The 21,606-nt window shown below is 41.1% G+C and overlaps 1 long non-coding RNA gene across 1 annotated transcript in view; it reads left to right on the top strand.

Annotated features, from left to right (window-relative positions):
• LOC308176305 overlaps nt 1-19,688 on the top strand; it is a 59,147-nt gene extending 39,459 nt beyond the window's left edge. Inside the window, exons 2-5 of the long non-coding RNA XR_013938217.1 lie at nt 9,378-9,524; nt 11,554-11,614; nt 17,701-17,759; nt 18,805-19,688. This is a non-coding gene — a long non-coding RNA (uncharacterized lncRNA). The remainder of the gene's footprint in view (nt 1-9,377; nt 9,525-11,553; nt 11,615-17,700; nt 17,760-18,804) is intronic.
• The last annotated feature ends 1,918 nt before the right edge of the window (nt 19,689-21,606 follow it).

Below are 21,606 nucleotides of genomic sequence, written 5' to 3'. Positions count from 1 at the left end.
ATACTTCAACATCCCTGTTGAATATAAATAGTCTGACTAGTTTAGTTACAATCTACAGCCAAACTTCCAACATAGACTGAAAAAACTTCGCAGTTTTCCTAGATGACTACATATCTGTATGCTTGTATTGTGGTTGAAGTCGTGATCTGGTTTGCTGGAAAAAAATGGGAGGAGTAGTTTCAAGAATGGATTTGGTGGGGAGGTTGCTAATTTAGATTGCCTTAGAAACCAAAGTAATATTTTTTTGACATCAGATATTTCCTGTGTGCTCTTTCAGCAGAAAATACCAAGCTACCCAACAAAGCTTATAGCTGTAGCAGTTCGGTGTTTTGGCATCATATATTTGACAACAGATTTAATGTTTCTTTGCTTTCACAGCAATGCTGTGAAGAAAAGAGAAAATCCTGTGAATAATGGGTTAATCCCTGTGGTTTTTAATTACTGAAAAAAAAAAAAAAAGAAACTAGAAGTTACTACTGGGAGGCAATTGTTCTTGTTAAAAAAGGAGAAATTTCCCTTGTCCATGGAAGTGACTAATGCTTTCTGAGCTTGTCGTGTCTGTAGGAGCTTCAGGGCTGAATGGAAGAAGATGACACCACCCACGGCAGTTAAATTTTGTCTTTCCAGGCTATTGAAGCTAACTTCTGAGAAAGATAAGAGTGAGCCCAAAAAGAAAGTACTAAATGAAGAGCTGAGGAACATCAGTTCATTTTCCAGCCCCAGTGGGTTCCCTCAACTGTTGCAGGCAAATCACTTAATGTTTGTGTCTATTTCCCCTTATGTAGATTTGCAGTAGTACTTTTCCACCTTATTTGGGTGATAGTTTGATTTCTGAAGGTCTTAACAATTGCAGGATAAAGTATACAGTAGAGAAAAAATATTTTAATAAGTGACACCTTACCACTAAGGGTCATGATGAAACCTTATAATCTTAAGGGATTGTCTGGGTGTAGAACAACACTTTATTCTTCCAGACTTTAAGAATATGTTGTTAAGTTTGAAACTGGAAGGTATAACTCAACTGAAATCAAGGGAGCCATACCAGGAATTGATTTATTCAAATTCTTTGAAAACAGAGATATTTTTGGAGAAGTAGGATTAGTGAAAGATTATGAAATACTGCCAAATGCAGGCCCAAGGCACATATCACAGGAATCCTGAAATAATATTTGAGCTTACAGAAAGTGGATGGTGAGATCTTCACCTAATTACCTGATAGGTGAAAGACTAAATTAGCTGCTTGATAATGATGTGATTTTGTCTTGAAAGGATTTATGTCTTGTGGGTTGTGTGGAGTTATCCTGTGGCGAAAAATAGCATGTTTCAGCCGTCATGTGCTCCTAGACGTCTGGAAATCTGTGGTATTAATACGAACTGGTGAAGTAGAAAACAGTGCACTATAATTGCTTTATTTTTCTAACTTCTGCTTCTGTTTAAAGATTCTTGAATTCACAGCCTTTAAGAATGCTTCTTTGAGAAGGAAAAAAGAAGTTTTATTTCCAAATATGCCACTTTTGTTTCTGCCTTACCTCTTGAAATGTTGTCAGCATGTTTTCCTCCTCTTCTGTGGCCTCTGCTGCTGCAACATGGGGAGTTTCTGGGCAGAGACTGAATGGTGTGCCAGCGTTGAGCTGCAGGCAGAATACATTTTGACAAATCTGTGTCCAGCAAACTTCACAGGCAGCTTTAACAAGGCTTCTGGAACTGATAGGACTGTGAAGTTAGCCACTGTGACAGCAATTTATAAGCTGTGAATAGAACACTGTGCTGATTATATTGATTTTGAAACCTACCACCAAGGCTGGTATTCATTGACATTCTTGTTGGCAGTGTGTCACGGAAGCTCCATCTATGTTAAAAGTGAGATGTATTAATACTAGACTTGTCAGATTTGTCTGAACTCAAATCCAGACAGTGCAGGCTTCAAAGGTATCATCAAGAAGATGCCCTATGTCCTGGGCAGCTTGGACTTTCATGATTTTTTTTTTCTACTGTCATTTGCATGCCTCATCTGAAATCTTTTAAATCTTTTCCTTCTGGGTCTTACCTGTGTAGCTAGTTGAGCAGCCATAGAGTCTAATTAGTCATCTTCCTGGTGGTGGATATTCATTTTCTCAAGTTGGCACCTGCGTAGACTGTAGGATTGTCCTTTGTTCATGGAGGACATTTTAAAATGTAATGGGGACAAAACATTTGGGTTGAAGTCGGCTGTAAGCATCTGGCCTGCGGCAGCCCAAGTGATGGCAGCTATACTTGGGTCTGCGAAGTAGGGCACTGCAAGGCACTGGCCTTGTGGCTTCGTACCTCCGCGGTACCTCAGCACAGACAGAGAAATGAAATGAATTCAGAAGTCTCAATAAAAACCTTGGGGGGCTGGCACACTCCCTGGTCTCCTTGCAATAAGGAAACTTTTAAACTTTTTAATTGCTTCCATTTTTTTTCTCCTTGATGGTGACATTTTTTTCCCCAAGTGACTACAATGGTAGTTCATTTATCATTTTTCCCTCCCCAAGCCCATGTGACTTTGTTTTCCTTAATTTTATTTAATTGATTATAACTAATTGACTCTCGGTTTAGGGAATAGAGGTTTCTGAGCCTGTTGGTTGGGTCTTCATTTATTTTTGCTGAAGTCTTTTTCTTTCAGTCAACAACTGAGGTACAAGGTTATTCTTTAAAAAGAAAAAAAAAAAAAAAAAGACCAGGTTTATTAACTTCTTGTTAGATTAATAAAAAGAGAAACTATGCTTTCTGCATCTCACAGGGTAGCAGAATTATATTTAAAAGGCAGCCTGGGCTTCACTGCTAGCCCATACTAAAGCTGCTTCATGCAGCTTTGGGTTCTGAAACAAAGAGCATGAAGAAAGCGGCAGCAAGGGCTCAGCCGAATGCAAGAGGTGCCCTGCCCTTGGTGCAAGAAAGTTGCTGGATGCTTACCTTAAAATCTGTTAAGCCTTCTGTTTGTTTTTGATTTCACCAGCCCTCAGATACAAACATAACTACATCTGAGAATTAAGCTTTCATATGTCTATGCACTTTTTTTTTTCTTTCTGGAGTTTTTTGTATATATTGTACCAAAATCTGGGAACAAGCTACAGTAGCATATTCCAATGCATCATCTCACCAGTACAATGGTGGATGTGCTCTTTTAAAAAGGTAAGAAAAACAGATTGCCTTGGCAATGAAAATAATTCCATTTCAATCTCAGTTATGTAAATAGTCACATTTATTTTTTTATGTAAAATACTTGGAGATCCTTGAGAGAAAACATTTATTTGATAGATGCATGAGTGCATTTAAAAATGAAATGCTGGCTAAATAATATTGATTCATGAGCCTTCATAATACAGCTGCTTTTTTTTTTTTTTCTTTCCCTTTCCTTTAACCCCTCCTTTCCTGTGAGGAATAGTCAGAGGTGGTGCTCTCGGCACAAGAGTAACCCAGAAAAAGTTATGTGATGACTGGGAATGAATTGTTAGGCATGCTCCTCATGTTTTAACTGTTTCCCCTTCCCCACACCATTTCTGGCATATTTTCAGTGCTGGGTCTTAGAGGAGGACTCCAAGTAGTCCCTTGATCCTGAAAAGATCTGGATCAAGCTGATGGCAAAACTGTTTATTTTTGCAATTTTATTGTTTGTGTGTATGTACTCACGAAGGGGTGGGTGGGGGATTTTCTCAATGGCCCAGTCCTATTTCCATTAATCTGTCTGCCTCCTTATGCCTTCCTCCATGCTGTTTTGGCGATTATTGCATGAGCTTCCTCAGTGAATTAAGAACAAATGTGCAGGAATCCTGCTATGCCATGAAAGCCAAGGGAATCTCAAAGAAACTTTTTCTCTTTTTTTTTTTTTTTTTTTTTTCAGAAGTTGTGCTTTACCCAAGAGCACCATCTTCTGGATGATGTTTGTCTCCATTCCTGGGAGCACTGCAGTTGAGTTAAATTCTGCTTGAAGGGGAAGACTACTATGGAGAAGTGAAAGCTTGTAAACCAGTGCTCAGGGGAAGACTTGCTGTCTTTTTCTATTTAGCAAATGCAAAACTTTCTCTAGACTACTTCCACTTGCTTTTGCAGGCATGGCTCTCTGACCTACTCCTCCCCAGTGCTGCCACCAAAGGGCTTCAGAATTTCCTGCGTTTCTTGCCTAGCTTTGGGTACCTCTCCCCATGATCCTGCTGCTCATTGTATTCTTGCAGCGCATTCCCTTTCCTGGGCTCTTGTTTAGTTTCTCTAGCCCTCAATTTCATTCTTCTGGGCTGCTCGCTGACCATTAACATCTGTATATCTTGACCAAAGGGCAAGTCCCTCTGAAATACTCTGAACTCCTGAAGAAGAAATTGTCTTTAGGTCTTTGACCTCGTTTTGGTCCACTATGAGAGTAAATCATTGACTTGAGGTTTGGGAGAGATTTGTGGATGGAAGTGATGCCAGTTCAGGTCAAGGGAAACCTTATGGGAAGCCTCTCTTTAAAAGCTGAGTGCATTTAAGCATGATTGCCAAAAGAATCTCTTTTGAATCAATGTTCTCTTCTGCCTGTGTCACAGCACAGACAGGCAGAAATACAGTAAAGTCTTTAAATGTGAAAAGGGTCCAATTAACAATCGGGTTAAGAGAAAAATTAAACTAAATTCTGTTCAGTGATGCCTTCCTTTTAAGGGCACTACTTCAAAATTTTCCCAGTTGTTCCATTGCAATACATTACACATTTCCAATAAAATCTGAAAGATAAAGTCGCAACTGGAAAGCTCGTCAACAACAATCCCATCACTTGTCTGGCATCTTGGATAGACAAGGTGCTGGGATGTGTCATATTGAATGTGAACTCTAAACTCAGGACTGGGCATGTGCTCTAGTTAAAAGGGGAAAAAAAAATCACAATTAAATGTGCAAGATGGATACAAGGTCTCTCTGACCTAATTTTGCATTGTTTTGCTATTTCATGTGTCACATAAACCAGGGGAGATTTTACTTGGTAGGAGGAACTTTGGGACTGCAAGGGTGGTTAAGCATGGAAGAGATTTCCTTGGGGGTGGTGAAGTCCTTATCCTTAGAGGCTTTCAAGAACAGATTAGAGAAACGTCTGTCAAGAAGAGTTTGTGTAGCTTAGCCTGCCTTAGGCAGAAAGATAGACTGAATGACCTTTGAGGTTCTCTTCCAGCCCTATTTTGATGATTAATCCTCAGAGGGAGTGCATATACTCAGCGCTACATTTGATCTGAGCCGGGATGCAAGCACGTTGGTTGTTAGAGCAAAGCAAACACTCCAGCTGAACATCACTCATGAATTTTACTTCAAGTGTCTGTATCGCAGAAAGGAAAGCTGGGCTTGCTTGTCTGAAGGAGAGAGCCCTTGGGGTGAGGTGGCTGAACTCCCCGGGAAGCTTTCTGTCATAATTGGATGGTGCTAACCGCTACCGGCGGCAGGAGAATGTCCCTTCTTCGTACCCTGATTAATCTCGGTAGATTCTGCTAAACTCTCTCAGCTATGCATAACCTTTCTCTTTTGTTCAAAAAGACGGTCAACTCGCGTCCATGCCTGTAAGCTCTTCATTCACCCTGTGTTACCATACAGGTACCGCACGTTGTCCGAGGACAAGTGAGGCTGAGCTCTTCAGGTCTTGTGTCTTGCTAGGTAAATCTAGACCGCCCAGCACAGCAGGCTCTCAGGGCATCTTTTCTGAGGACTTTGGACCTATTTCAAGCGCTTGCTATCATAGGGGAAGCAGTAACATGGAGAATTCCTTTTGGAAACACTTGGAGATCTCTATTTCTGTAATTATCCCTCTGTAATTATCTATCTGATGCAGTTGTGGAGAAGGTGTTACCAGTGATCTTATCACATGAATCGCATTCAAAAGTGCCCACTGAAGTATTTTCAAAATCCCTTTTCAAACCATACTGCTTTCTTCCACCTGCCTTCCTTTCCATCTCACTCTTAGTAAGAGTGCCTCCACCAAAACATCTAAATAAAGGCAGCGGGAACAAAATGCACCCACCCCTTTTTGCAGCTTCCCTTGATAAACCAGTATTTCACTAGAATGGCTCTGGAAAAGTAGTGTTCAAGTTTAACATGGAGAACATTGTTCAGCAGGACTTGTTTTGGGTCTTGTCTGCTGTAAATGAGGTCATGTATTCAAAAGGGATCTAAATGCTGAAGTTTACCAGGTAGGATTTGTATTATGCTCTTGACATGGAAGCCTTTAAGCCTCAGTAAAAAGTTTCTTGCAGCTTAAGCTTACAGTAACTGGTGTGACCAATATCTACGAATATTGTAAGCTGTGTACCATACTGCTCAATATCATTTGATTGTAGTAGAGTTTCAGGCTACTTGAAGAACATGTCTGTGTCTTAAGGTGCTGCAAGAGTTGCAAATCTATTATTTACATCAGAGTTGCAAATCTATTATTTACAGCACATAATGGGTTTTAATTCCATTGCTTTTTAAGCCAATTTGATCTAGTCCCTGAGTATGTGCTCATATGCGGTCAGTAAGCATGTGTGATGTCTGGTTGCTTTGTGTTGGTCCTAGGCCTGTCTGAAAGTCATGAGCAGAGGTTTAAAATTGGGATGTTTTAGTTTATTTTAGCAAATGTGCTTTTGAGACAATGAAGCCGCCGAGTAGATAACTTTTATGAGAAACCTCCAAGCATGCCTCTGTTCAGTGCTTAGTAGCAGCTCTGTAGATCCATCCACTGCTCAACTTTACATGTAATTGTGAAAAACTGATTCAGGTCTCTGGTATTTGGGTCTGAAGGTTGAGCACCCACCAGTGGGAGTGTCTGGGTTTAGATCATTAGAATAGTAGCGTTTAGCCCACACCAAGCTCCTGAGGAGCTGGAAAGTAGGGACTATTTTAGTCCCTGTTGTTCCCTCATCTTGACATCTTTCCCTATCTCTGTCCATTTTTTTCTTCTGGAAACTGCATTTTTTTTTTTTGAAATCTTTTTCTCCCTGAAATCAGAGAGGCACACAAAATATTTTGTCTGAAAGTTGTGAAGCTTGGTGGTCCAAGGAAATGAAATTAGGACAGCAAGTAAGTTTCTGTCCTTCATTTACAGGCTTGCTCTTGAGGCAAAATAGCTAAAGACATTGGTGAGCTTGTATCCTTACAGATCTGCCACCTGTGATCACGCAACAAAAGGCTGGAAGGGGCAAGAGGGGTGAGCTACAGGAACAACGTTTAAATGAGGGTGATTTGCACTGAACTTGTTCCATTGTGAGCAGAACTGAATGGAGACCGACCTGCTGCACTGCTCTGTCTCCTTAGTGAGTCAGCGGAGCAATTTCATTCTCCAGGCTGTCCAGACTGGACCTCTCATGAGTGTTAAATTTGCATTTCTTTACAAAATACTCTCTCTATATTATTTTTGAATATGCAATTACACGGCAAACACGCTTGTATTTCTCTTGATGACTGTATTTACAAGACCAGCATTTGTGATGCTTTTAAACCCAAGATTATTCAGTCTTCTAATTTTAGAGCTGTTTCTTTCTCCCCTCAATGCAAACCTGGTGTTACCAATTGAAAATTGGCCTTGGCTTGCAGAATTTTAAACAAATTGAGATCAATTTTTAAAAGTAAGGAAACTTGTTTTTCCCTTACATTGTTTTTCATGCACGTGTATTCTTCCGTGTGGACTCCCACTAACAGTATGCACATCACAGAATAAAGCTCCCCACAAGGTCCCAGCTTCCCCATGAAGAAACAGGGAGAGGCAAAGCAGGTCCCCTCAAGTAAGGATTACAATCAGCAGACTAGTAAAGAGGGGAACTTTCTGTGAGACTGATATCCTGTAGCAGTCTCCGTCTCGTTACAGATGTGGCTGTGGTAAAGAACAAGGTCAGACCTTTTCTTTGTGTTGGTCTTTTGCCAAAACAAATTTAGTGCCAGTGAGAGGCATCAGCTTCTAGTGTTGGAGAAATGTCTCTCTAGCCACAGGTGTTATGGGACGATCCTCTTGCTTTTGTTTTCTCCTCAGATCTCTCTCTCTCTCCCTCCTGCCCCCAAGTCTTGTTTTCAGTGAGATTTCTTCTTCCAGAGAGCTACCACCAGAGGCTATTGGGCTAAACCTCTTCATGCCAGATTACACGTGAATAATTCAAGCACCTTAGCAATCATCCACATCCCCAACAAGATTGTTGCCCAACTGAACTTACTCCTAGCTACCCTTTTTCCCGTCTTTTTTCTGTTTGCCCCTCTCCCTTTTGAAGGCAGACACCCATACTCGCTGCTCCTTGCACGACATCCCGCGGGGATGGCCGGCTGCTGCTGTGGATGTCTTGTGTGACTGAGCTGCTAACGAGAAATAGGTTACTGCAGAGCACACTGCCTTTGAGTTGTGCTCTCAGGTCAGGAGTGATTTCAGCAAGGGGGATTTCTGAGCAGGCTTGTTCGTGCCTCTTGCTCGAACACCTCGCAGCAGCAGGTCGGCAGGGACCTGCTCGGGGACCTTCCACGCGGAAAGCACTGGCCTCTATCAACTGAAATAAAAACCTCTCTGGTAATGGCCTACTGCTAGTGGTAGCTATTCTGTTCTGGAGCAGGAACGTGTGAAGTTGTAATCCTGGGCCGGGAAGCTCTGAACTTGAGGCCAATGATGGGAGAAATGTCTTTGTTTGCGGCCAGTTTCTGAAGAGGTAATTGGCAGATGATTATTGATTTCCAAGTAGTCTGCAGTGGTAAAAATTCTTTGCTCGAGCCATTCCTCAGTCTTCTGTGTGGACATTTCCATTTGTGACCTGTGACACTCCAGTGGAGGGGGATCTCTCGCCCCGTTTTTTTCATGTCTTCGCCATCAACGAGGCACCTCGCTCTGTGGAAAGCCTCTCTGCCCACGCGTTGCTTTTTCTCATTTGTAGATCACTGCCTCAGTAGGGTGCATTCTCTTGAAACAAGTATTGATTGTAAAGATAAAGTATGGGGAGGAACATTAAAAATTGTTTGGATAGGTCAGCTTATTAAGAGAATGTGGAGGCTTCCCATCCCTCCAGCACAGGACTGGCAGTAAAGCTAGCTCTTTTGGCTCTCTCAGTGACCTTCTAAGTGACTTTATCTAGCAAGGACAACAATTAACAGTAGCTTAGTCCAATGGGATTATCTTAGAGACTGATAAATTCATGTCATGTTTGCCTCTGAAAGGCCAGCACCAGCCTTTCCTTGCTGGATTGGGTATGAATGGGCACATGAAAGGTGAACTATTCTATATTCTATTACTTATCCCCTTGGGCAACAAAGTCATCCCCTGTAAAGCTGAACTTTAAATATGATAGTTATTAAGGCTTGTCCAGGCTTGAGATTTAGCTCATATAAATTCTGACAGGAACAAATGACTCTAAATTGTGACCAAACCTTTCTTTTTCCCCATTCCCTTGCCCTTCCAGGTCTGCAGTTTGAAGAGGAAACGGTGAATAAGAATAGCACAAGAAGATAAACAGCTACTTGGAAACAAAGTTTTCCAGCTCCCTTCCTAATGCAAAACTTTATAGCAATGTGCTGTGCTGCAGTTGAAGGCAATGTGGCTGTGACAGGTACTTTTCTATTTTAAAGTTGACTAAGAGCAGGTAACAAGTGGCGGGGGAGTGGAGCGTGTCAAGCTGTATATAGGGCTCAGTGGAGAAGATGGCAGAGCATAATGCAATTTCCTGGGTAAAAGAGCTATCAGATCATACACAAAAGCGTTGATGGAAAAGCAGGTTGACCAAAACAAATTACTAATACATATTAGGGAGTGGCTAGATCTGGGAATTTTTTCTGTCTCTTATTGATGGGCAAGCCGTTTCCTCACTTTGTCCCTGTTCAGTTCTTCCTTTTTTTTTTTTTTTTTTTTCCTGTTCATGTGGCAAGCAAGAAAGAGCAGTTACTGTGGGTACTGCGAAGTTGAATTAATGTAAGGTCTGACTCCGTGTCATCTCATGGACTAAAAATCATGTCAGCTTCACCATCTGTTCTTTCAGTTTGAATGAAACCTACTGTATTCAGAATGGCAGAGAAAAAGTAAAGGCTGGGGTGGAAGACTGCTACCACTGAGTTTCAGGGTAGGAGGGATCGCTAACTCACCCCCCACCCACCCCAACTCATTTTTGTCAGGAAGCAGCAATGGTCAGGCAGTCTTTTCGTAGATTGGCATGGGCAAAGTTGGCAGAAAGCCCATGGCCACAGCAGTCTGCTGCTCAAGGCAGCTCTGCCTGGGTTGCATCCACCTAGAGCTGGCCGTGAAAATAGACCGCCGTTAAAGACAGCCCACATAGCACATTTGTCAGATCAATTAAATTAGCTTAAAAAGATCTCTTATGTTAAGTAGATGCAGCTTTCTTGCATATTCAAGGCCTGTTTTTCAAGGACTATGTGCAGCATCTAGCCTGTCGGGGCTCTGACCTCACTGGGGATCTCGAAGCAGTATCAGGAGCTGACTAAATAGAGTTTTATTTAGGGTGAAACAACATGTCCTTTGACTTAAGATAATGGTACTCTGCGAAGCTGCATGAGTCTGTTATTAGCAAATGGTCCCTGTAAAAATACTCAGTGATGTTGCAGAGCGAAAGAGGATAAAACCAAACTGTCTTGTGCCATGTGATAAAACCTTTTGCATACGGTTATACTACTATCCTTTGCCCTTATAATGCCTTTCACAGAAGGATCTTGAGACATTTTCCAGACGTTAGTTAATTAATCTCCATAACATCCCTGTGAATTAGGTGACTTATCTACTATTTTACAGACGGGTGAACTGAGGCGCGTAGAGGTTAAGTGTCTTTCCTGAAGTTAAACAGTGAATTAGAGGGAAATGCTGGGAGTAAAATGAAGGGCCACAATTGTGTTTAACAGCCATGTTCTTTCATCAACACTCCGGTTAGCCAAGAAAACTACCTCCCTCTCTAGACCGCGTCCTGTTTAAAAGGAAGGTGGTCAAGTTCAAATATTTCTGTGGGTGTTTGCAAAACATTAGCTCATTAGTAAGTATTTTACTTGTAGTTTAAATATGTGACATGGATTCTTGGGTATTAAGTGAAAGATTGTACTATGTAAAACAGTGGTTTCTTATTTGAAGCTAATTAAATCCTTCTCACAGGGGAATGAAACTGTGTTTAAAGACACCAACTGCATGTGTATGTTTTCCCGAAAAAGCATGAACACCTCAAACTGAAATGTGTATTTTTAAATGGCTTCCAAGCTTGGCACTATAGGCTCTCTTGCACCTCAGAGAAATTGATTTTCTGCAAATGTTCAGCAGATTCTTTGATCATACTTTTTTTTTTATCGAAAAAAAAAAAAAAAAAGGAACTACTGAACTGCTTTGTATTTAAGCAGACATACTGGAAGCTTGAGAATGCATAATTCATATTTGCAAATGTTGACAACTTGGGGAAAAGAGGTAGGTATTCAATACCTGTCCCACATGGTATAGCCTGTCCGAATGAATATATACAATAGGAAGGGTAGCAGTCTTGTAGAGATATAGCTGCCACCTGTGTTTTGGCAAGCACCATATTTACTGGCATAAAGCCCATTCATCTTTGAAATGCTCCAGCTGCTGATGATCTGTTCTATTTTAATAAGGTGTCTCCAGATGTTTATGAAGAACCAGCGCAAAGGAGATGATCTATTTGACAGGCAGAACGTGAGTATGGGCTTCACAAATACTCCATTGTGACTTTCATGATTAATATTGACACGTTGAATTTGGCAGCTCTTACCGAAGCAATCTACTGCCAGATGGTGAAAGAATGGAAGGGGGCTGGAAGGAGAGGCAGAGAGACTTTCCACCTGCTGCTACCCAGTCAGTAGTCACAGTGCCTGGCACAGCTAGGGATGACGAGGAGGCTGGAGGGTAGTAGTTCTGTACGATGGGCTGGGAGGGATGCACGTTCTGGTCCTGCATCCCTCCTTTTGTCGATGACAAACCTAGGATAGGTCATCAGCTCTTCTCCCACAAGGGAAACAAGCATCCATGGCCTCCTTCCAACCCACAACAAATTACCTTTGTTCTTCCAATTAATTTAGCCTTCTGCTTAGTGTGCAGCAAACGTATAATTAGCTCCAGGAAGACAGAAATGTTATTTCAAAAAACTGTTTGAAATATCCCAAAGAGGCATTCCAGCAGGCTTTACCCAGTATTCCTCTATCTCCGTTCCCACTTTAATTACCAATGAGCCTCCTTGTTTAATGCTATTTTATGGAGCTGCTCTTTCTTTCTCTGCTGCTATTAGAAAGTTGCTGGTGTGGAAAAATCATGGAAAGTGTCATGAGAAGAATCATGGCAGAATGAGCTCGTTTTGAAAATCACTATTCAAAACTAGATGGAGGCTTATGGGTTTTTGTTTGTTTTTGGTTGTATTTATTATTTTTTGAGTCTGACAGAAATAAATTATCAGCAGAAGAATGCTGAATCTTCCATTCTTTCCTCTTTTTGCCTGGGGAAATGGGACCAGAGTTATGGGTGAAACATCACCTCTCTTGACTGTGTAGTCTCTTATGAGAGTGGAACAGCACAGGCATAAAAGTACAACATAAATTTGACTTTCACTGTAGTCCGAAATTGTGCTTATCCTGCATTTGTCAAGATGGGGTTTGAAATTCAAGTGAATATAAGAAGAGAGAGTTTTCATCCATAAGTGAGATAACAATGTGATCTGTGGCTTTCACCTCTGGATTCCCTGCCTCACCATCCCTAGAGACATGGGTTTTTAATATCCTGAACTGTCACCTGAGCTGGAGGAGGACACCAATAATGCAGCCATCCACCCCATCTCGTGCACGGTGCCAGCTTGCAGGAACGAAAAGATTTATTTCTTCACACCTAGTGTATGTTCATTCTGATTCTACCTTACTGAAGTGAGTTGTTTCTGATTTTTGCTGGGGTAATAAAAGAGAATAGGATTTTTGCAGAGAAGCACAAATGCTACAGATTCTTGTTTTGCCTGAAAAGAAGTTTGAGCCTTCTACACCTTTTTTTTTTTTTTTTTTTTTTTAGGGGAAAGTAGGTCAGAAATGCCGTTTCCTATTTGGTCACCAACACAATCTCTTGCTAAAATTCTGACCCATTTCTGTTTTTCAGACACAGGCCTTACAATAAGTAAAATAACTTCAGATTCTTGTATTGCTTGTGTTTAGTTTTGCAATACCTTCCTATCCCTATTGTATATTGTATCCCTATAATGCTCTATATGTATGCCCATGTGATTTTATCAGTAGTTGATATGCAGCCTATATGCTGGGTAGAAATACTGCAGTCAGCAGTGACTGAAGACTGGAAGTCAAGGATACCATTCTGTCCAGTTTCAACTGTATGGGGAATTTGGCTGTAGTCTGACCCCACACTGCAATAAGAGGTCACGATCCCAAAGGTGCTGGTATCGGAATGTGTCAATATGTCATTTTTTAGCTGAAGTCAGAAAATAACTTTCCTTAGCAAAGAAAGATCTGAAGAAAAGGAGACTGGCTGTGAAAAATTGAAGGGCCATGTCCCCTCTTGCTTAATTATATAACTTGGAAAGTTCCTCCCCTGAACCTAAGCAAAATATCTTTATTGTCTGAGGTGTTTCTCCATCCCCAGTGGATTACCCAAGTGTGATACTTACACACACAGAAATCTTCCAACACCAGCTGGAATACAATTCACTGCTGGATTGGGAACTGGCACTGAAATGACCAAGGAGTTCAGGACAGGAAATGAATGATGCCATTATGCCCAATTTCAACTTCACAGCAATTTTGGGAGGCAGAATGTCAATACCCAATCTACAACCAGGTCATTGGGCTATCAAGCCTGGAGTTGAAAAGCACCCTGGATCCTGCCATCTGTTAAGGCCTATCAGTGGCACTTAGTGCCACGGTATCTGAGCATCTAATGACTACAAGGAGTAAGGATCTCAGCTGTACTTCTCATCCAGAACCTTATTCTTCCCTTAATGCTATTCTGAAGCATTGCTTCATTACAGAGGGTAGAGTGCCATCTACTGAATCAGGCTGACAGTGTTTTTTCGTAACTTCCACAGAAATGTGAAATGATCTCGTACCTTTATCGATTTATCCTAGTGCTCTCTGCTGACTATTCATTTAAGACAGCCCTCTCTGCTCCTTCAGTTCAGTCCTACCGTATGTTCTGCCTGGAGCTGAGCACTCTAACGATAAATAATGGACAGTAATTTAGCATCAGTGGTGTGTTAGAGTCACACTAGCAATTCTAAAATCACATTATTCCAACCACTTTGCTGTATGGTTTTGTGTCATTTTGAAGACTATTTGACATATTTCATAGAAAAATATCTTCATCCAAATCACATATATTTCAGTTTTTAGGATCTTTTGCAGTTGCTTAGCTCTTGAACTCTGAGCTGTTTGTGAATGATTATTGCAGATCCCACTTATTTGAAAGCTTCCTAGTTACAGTGATAAAGAGTTACAGAACATGGCTGCTCTGAGAGATGAAGGGAATGCAGGATCCACTTGGTGGCCAGGAGTCCTGCAATACATGGAGACTGATTCTTAACTCAAACGTTGAGGGTTTTCTAATTTTCTAAATTCTAATGAGCTAAATTCTACTGTTCTGGTTGTTTTTAAAGGCTATATACACCTGTTAGCTAAAAGGGAAGATGAATGAGATTTGCTCCTTCAAGTAACCTGGAAGGTTTGCTATCCCACGGGCCCTAGGTTTGACAGTTGTAAATGCTTTAGTGTTTCTTCACTCCTTCCCTTCAGGCAGCAAATCTGTTCTTGCTCTTTAGAACAGAAAAAAAATCAAGGAATTGTTCTTGCTGTCATCATGAGGCTCTGACTCCAGTGTGACAACTGCAGGCTTGTGGCTGTCATTTGGAGGTTGCTGAACTATTTCACTAAAGGCAGTAGAGACAAAGAAGTGTGGCTCTGAAGCTTACCAAAATTCAGGATCCTAAGTTGGGTCTGGCCTGTGCATGCACTCACTGATGTGAGGTCTTCAGAAGCTGTTTAGTTCCAACAACTATACCTGAAAACTGATAAAATCAAAGAAATAGTTGAAGTACAAGACATGTATTTTCCGTGCAAGCCAGCTTTCCTGGACTCAGTAATAATTTCACACTGAGGCAAAACTCTTGAGCTGTAATAAGCTACTGTGATCAAAATGTAGCACCAGGCCTAAGGTGTCTGCTCAGAAAAAAAGATATTTATGTCACTGAACCTACAAAAGTATTTCCTCTATCTGGTAGTAAGACTTCTGCCACCCAGGTGACGATTCAGCTCTATGCATGGGAAAAAAATAAAAATCTAACTAGGTAATATCGCCATAAGACTTGCATTTCACTAACAGTCATTGTAACAATTAAGGGTGATGTTTAAACAACAATAGTTATTCTAATAAAGATTAGAAGATCTTTAGTCATGGATTCAAATTCCTTAGTTAAATTTATATAGTGACATCTGTGCAATAATTCTGAAGAATTATATAGTGTTTATTTATTCTATGATAAAGCAAAACCTGCAGGACCTCCTCCAGAAAGGTCCAAAGGGTCTAGTGGGAGTGCTCCAGAGCCACAAAACCTCACTGAAGTTTCTATCACTAAGCATCTGCAGGAATGGTTAGACTAAATCTGTCAGACTTCATAGCATCATTAAGCTTTGGAGCAGGCTGAGAAATTAACTAGCTTCTCAATGTTCATTTTAGCTTTTTCTATGATTCTGAAATCAGAGATAGGAAAACTGTGATGTTTTGTGATGGTGGTCAGCTGTTCCAATTTCTGTTTAGCAGAAGTGATTTTCAAGTAGACTGGCATTGTGGAGCATTTAGTCTTTCCTAGCTTCAAAGAAACACATTTCCAGTAATTGTGTATTTATGCTCCGTTATGAGTGCATGTGTTTGCTCATCACCTTGGAGCTGGAGATGCTGCCCACAGTACCCCGAGGTGAAGCATACATCATGTGTCCTTGCAGTGAGGGCATGTGCCCTCAACCCTTTATCCCTCTGAGAGCTGAAACTCCCTGTTTACCTCCAAATAACATTTTTTTCTACTCAGACCTAGTTAATACATGCTAACCTTAGTGTAAACAGTTTTTTCATAGAAAAATTCCCTCAGGAAAACTTCGTTTGATTTTTGAGGAGTTGCTTAGCTGTAATCATGCAGAATTCTCTGGGTTTCAAGCCGTGTGCCTCCTGCAGAGGTGTTCTGCCTGCTAATGATAGGAACTCAAGCTGTTCATTTTGTTTAGGCAAGGGCGCTTGAAGGACAGCTTGCTACTTTCACCATCCCTTCCTATCTTATACAAGAAAAACTGCAGAACTTTTGCAGAGTTAGTGTCATAGTCCCTCTGCTTAGTGAACCTGCCTCTGAAAATATATGGGTGTTGCTATCAAGAATGAGCCACTTGTTTCTGTCTTTTCTAAGAGGCTGCTGTAGGGAGAGATTTCCATCCTTTTCTGATACAAGCTGTAAAACGTTGAGAAAAAGTGACTGATACCAAAGTGAAAGCTTTCTGTTCTCAGAATGAAGATTTACTACAGAAACGCTAGGCAGACACTTAAGAGCGGATTTGTAGTACACAGTGAAAATGACTGTTCACTTAGTTCCAGGCAAAGCTGTCTCCTCCAAATTATCTGCTCCTTTTTAAGGGAATCAGGCTTATTTTAGCAGGCTGCAGTAGCAGCCCATTTGCAGACATGGAAGAAGTTGCTGCAATCTTTGCTGTTCAGAGCATTTCCCTACGCTTCTGCCTTCTCCAAGGCATCCTCGTAAATCCCCATTCCAGTGCAAGTCCCTCTTTTCCTTGAAATGACAGCTGCCCTGTGGGAAACTGGCACTGGGTCATAGCCACGTGCTCATCTGAAGGGGAAAGGACTTGCATCTCCACCAGATGTTTTTTGAGACAGCTCTACACTGCCCTGCCTCCCTGTGCTGTTCAAGCAGCCATCTGCAATACTCCTTTCCTGGAGGAATTCAAGGAGGATGCGAGCAGTTGCCCCTCTGTGCCTTCCTCAGGGAGCACAAGAACGCGTTATCAGTCTTCTAGACAAGTCCTTAGTTTGAAACGCTTGGGAATGTGTATTCCAGTAGTGGGCTGTGTTTATATGCAATGTGTCTCCAACAACAAAAGGTAATGAATCACTTTTCAGGCTGTATGCACGCAATTAATAAAGCGTTAGCAATACAGGGGATGGTAGCCCCTGTGTTAACGCTGCCTGCCGGCTAAACTCCTCTAAATTCCTGCTCAATTTTCCCTGATATCTTTGCCAGTGCTCAGAATACAAAATAACGTGTTCTGTGAGGGTGGCTCTGTCTCCTCATTAATCCGGTGTGTTGTACCCTCTGGAAGTGGGTGAGTGGAGTTTTGGACTGTGTTAGAGGCTCCAAAACGCATGGCTTGTTTTAGCTTGATCCAACCCCCTCACATCATCTCATTGCAGGGTTGCGCACGGTGAAACAAAGCGCAGGAAATAGAAGAAAGTTTGCAGAAACTGGAGGTGCGAGTAATGCCATGAGTAAAATGAGAAAACAGCTTTTGGCACCTTCAGACTGAGCTATCTGGGTCCTAACGTTTCTGTAGCATGTTGCGTGGTGGCTGCCTGCTCTCCCTGCCCTGCCACAGAGGCCCCTGGGCTGTGGAACAGCTCACGTTGATGAGATGTGGTCGATGGCTGAGGATTTTAGCATTCATTGCAGGTGTGACTGCACCTATATCCTCCCTGTAGAGCTCCTCATTCACCTGTTACTGATGCTGATTAATCATTCTTTCCAGGCATGGAAAGAAAAAAACATGGGGTTCAGGGGAGAAAATCTACAGCAGAAGCCAGCAAGGTGAGTACGTTTGGGTATTAAACGTGGCTGAGAGAGATTTCAAATTCCATTCGTGACTTTTCCCTAAGTATTTGTTCTGCCCTATCAGCTAATACAGCAATGGTGCATATATTAACATCCTGAAATTGAAATAGAGATCAAGGGTATCGGGTATAAATTGGTTTTACAGCATAACGTTAAAAAATAAACCATACTGGAGCAGCCTCTGTGACAAAACGACTTACATTTTTGGTGCTGCTTTTTAAATGTGATTATGCATTTTAATTGTTTAACTTCAGTCTATGGAGTAGTTTCAAAGATCTTTTAAAATAGCTTACAGCACGAAAAGCCTCCTGATCCTTAAATACGCCTCAGGTTCAATAAATTTGTTTTTAATTTTGCATGATGTATGAAACAAATTTTGTTCAGTGTTTGTGGGGGGGTGGAGCAGGGTTTCATAAAACACTCTGGGACGAGGAGGCTACACAGGCGTAAAGGCAGTAGAAATTTACATTCTGCTTGTTGTCTTGTATCACTGGAAGAACACAAAGCCCCTGTAAATATCACGGTGTTTGGAGGAGCAGTACACTTCTGCTTTTCTAAGCCTTAGAAGGAGCAGCGCTGCGGTATAACGGGGCTCCAAATAAAGATGCAAAGGTGGCTGGTTTGTCTTGCTCCTCTCCTTCAGCCATTCATCTCATTGTTATCTCCATGAAGTGGAACCCTATCTGTGGTTCTGGGTAGCCCAACCAAGTGTAGAACCAATGACAAACCTCACCGAATTTGTTCCAGCAGTATCTAAATCCCCTCCCATGACTGTGAGGCAGGAGCAGGTTAATTTGGAGAGACATCTTGCAAGCATGATAATGCGTGAAAACCGAGATTTAATTCTGCACTTTGTTTTTACTCCTGACTATTCAGAGAGCAGAAAGTCATAATTTATAGTGCCAATTGTCAGCATTTTTAACCAAATCATTGCTTAAAACACTGGAAAGATGATAGGAAAAAATAAATGGCAGATGGTGTCATTCTGCTAAATGCTGTTTACTGTTGTCTGTTGTTTTAGAAGTGCTCAAAGTGGAATTTAAACAAGAGCTTTATCATGCGAGCGACAGACCTCTTCTTCAAGGGTTTCAATTTAGTACATTTCTTGTTGATGAGTGACATTAATAATTGAGGTCATCGGTCACCTTGAATCCCAAACAAAGTCTTTGGTGAGGATGTGGTGGGGGAAGGCCTTGAGCACGTCCGGGATCTCTGGGAGGTGATTAAAACTTCATGGTCATATTCACCTCCCCAGTTCCCAGTGGTAAATTCTTAAATTGCTGTCTTGATTTTTATTTTCAAATGGTTCTGACCTTAAAGAAAAAGATCAGTGCGAAGAATTTGTAAAGAAATAAAACTAAGTGCTTGTAAAACCAGTTTATAAAAGTACCCCAATCGTCTCCTCCACTGCCACCCTACACTGATGAAAGAATTGAAGACCTCTTGCTTAAGGATTGTGTGCTGGTTCTGAATACATTTTTTGTTCAAACGTTCAGTTTAAAAGGTGAGAATTGGGGCTGTTTATGAAGAAGAGCACAACTTTGTGCCTCCTCACACAACAGAGTAACACTAGTAATTTGGAAAAAGGACTTGCAAAGAATTTCCAGAGCACTGAGGCCTGGTTAATTGTCTTTTAAGATGCACCCAGTTCTCAGTTGCATGGTACACTTGTCAAATTTATTAAAATGACACATCTATTTGTAACCCTCTGATAAGAACCTGATTAAATTTTTTGCCTGACTCGTTGGAGATCCCAGTGATGTCCCTTCTAATAAATGTCGATGGCATTTGTCATTAATTTTAACATTTGCAGTCCCATTAATTTTTAAGAAGGTGTGGTCTATTTATAATGGTTTTTCTGTGTTTGTGTGTTAACAGCAGGCAAGCTGGCTTCACTGAATAAAGTGTAAGGTTTTCTTTTTATTTTTTCTCTTATATCACATTAACATTCACTGAGAATCCTCAGTTACTGGAATGAGGCATGTTTATAAAAGATAATAACATGACTGAGGTCTGTACTTGGGTCTCTTCGCATGAATTTAGACAGGCAAGCACTCAGGTTGTTTTATCGTTGGTGACCAGTCATTTTCATAAAAAAACTTACTGCTGTGTAGAGACAGGAATGTACTTTCTCCTACCAGATCTGGTGATGGGCCTTGACGGTTGTCTTCCTGGTATTTCACAAGTGAACCAAATCCGTGCAGAATCAATCTGTTTGCAAAGATCAGTGACATTTGCATTTCTGGGCCTTAGATATTTATCTACTGCAGTGTTCTTTATTTACTTCTTTTACTGTTTTCTAACTTCAAAGTATACTTTTAAAATTTAATATATTTTGAAGAGAGGATTTGGCTGAAGTTCATCCCCTTACAGTCTAAGTGAATTGGGCGCCTGTTGCATGATACAAAACCTCTCCTGTTCCATAGCAGCTGGTGAACTAAACAAATTCCTGCTCTGCTGTGGAGCAGCCCCTGGGGAAGCAAGCAGACACTGCCTGGGTGTCGCCTCTGGGATGTGTCGTACATCAGAGCTCAGCCTCACTTCAGCACACGTGCTCTTCTCAAGTGGGGTCTTAAACACATAGACAGTAGCAGATAGCCTTGGGTCTTAAAGCGTGCGTCCTGTTCCTCTGTTATCAGTTGCTTCAGTGTTCCCAAGCTACACAATGTCGTGGATAACAATTAACCATCGCTTCCCATTCTCCAGATGCTATTTCAAATAGAATTTAATTTCTTGAGTGAGGATTGTATATGCTACAGCTTTGTAAACTGAAGAATTTTTATATACTTTCTGTTAATATATGTATATTTTCCAAAGAGACAATACCTATTTGATCACTTATCCCAGAGCTTATATGAAGTAAAGTTTTTAATCCCATACTTTATTTTCATAATGACCTAATTCCATTAACTCTACATCAGAGTCAGAAAAAAAATATATATGTATATATATTCAGCAAGCACCGGGTCTTTCAAAACATGCTAAGGCTTAAAGCTCAGGAAAGGCTTTTTATATCCCATTAATTTCTTAATTGTAAACAAAGCCTCAATACCTTGTGTAATAACCACATTTCAAAACAGCATGTGGCTCATTAAAGTCCTAACATCTGAACTTGTATATTAAAGGTAACCAAATAATTAATCTGAGTAGCGTTCCTTCTATTAGTGAGGCTGTAGTGTGCCCACTAGAAGGCACTATCTGCTAGAGAGTCGTAATATTGAGGAAAAAAGTAGAGTGAGGAAAAAGTTTCATATAAATAATTCCATGTGAATACCTCCAGAACTGCTGACAGGTGCAATTTTAGAGAGAGGACGGACAGTGTATCTAGCCTTGTTTACAGCTATTTCACAGCAAAACCATAATGAATCAAAATTATTTGTTTTTCGGGGTTACAGTGTCAAACGTGTTTACAGTATGAAAGAATGCATTACTTGAGTTTTCAAGGTCGGAGGAAGAACCAGTGAGCAGCCTCACCACTCCCCCAGGAAGACAGGAGGGTGAGGTCTCTTTCTTACCGATTTCCCCAGTAATCTTGGGCAAATCAGTTTCCCATGTATCATTCCTTCTGAGGAAAGGAACCAACAGAACTTTATTGGGAATGTTGAGATGATAATTCTAGAGGGGGGTTAATGCGAATTTGTGCAACCGTTCCTTGTCTCCCTTGCCAAGAGATTGCAAGAAATGCAAGAAGAAATTGTATTAATTCCTCACGAGATCCATCCCCAAACTGGTGGTAGTATGGGCAATGGTACTTACCATGAAAGTAAGTTTTTAAGAGGAAACCTCCCTGCGTTCAACTCAGGGAAAGGAAAGGAGGGCTTTG

This window comes from Anser brachyrhynchus, assembly GCF_964034855.1.
Source record: "Anser brachyrhynchus genome assembly, chromosome: 12".
NCBI lineage: Eukaryota > Metazoa > Chordata > Aves > Anseriformes > Anatidae > Anser > Anser brachyrhynchus.
Note: the sequence above shows the minus strand (reverse complement) of the source record. Positions and strands in the feature narration are given on the sequence as shown.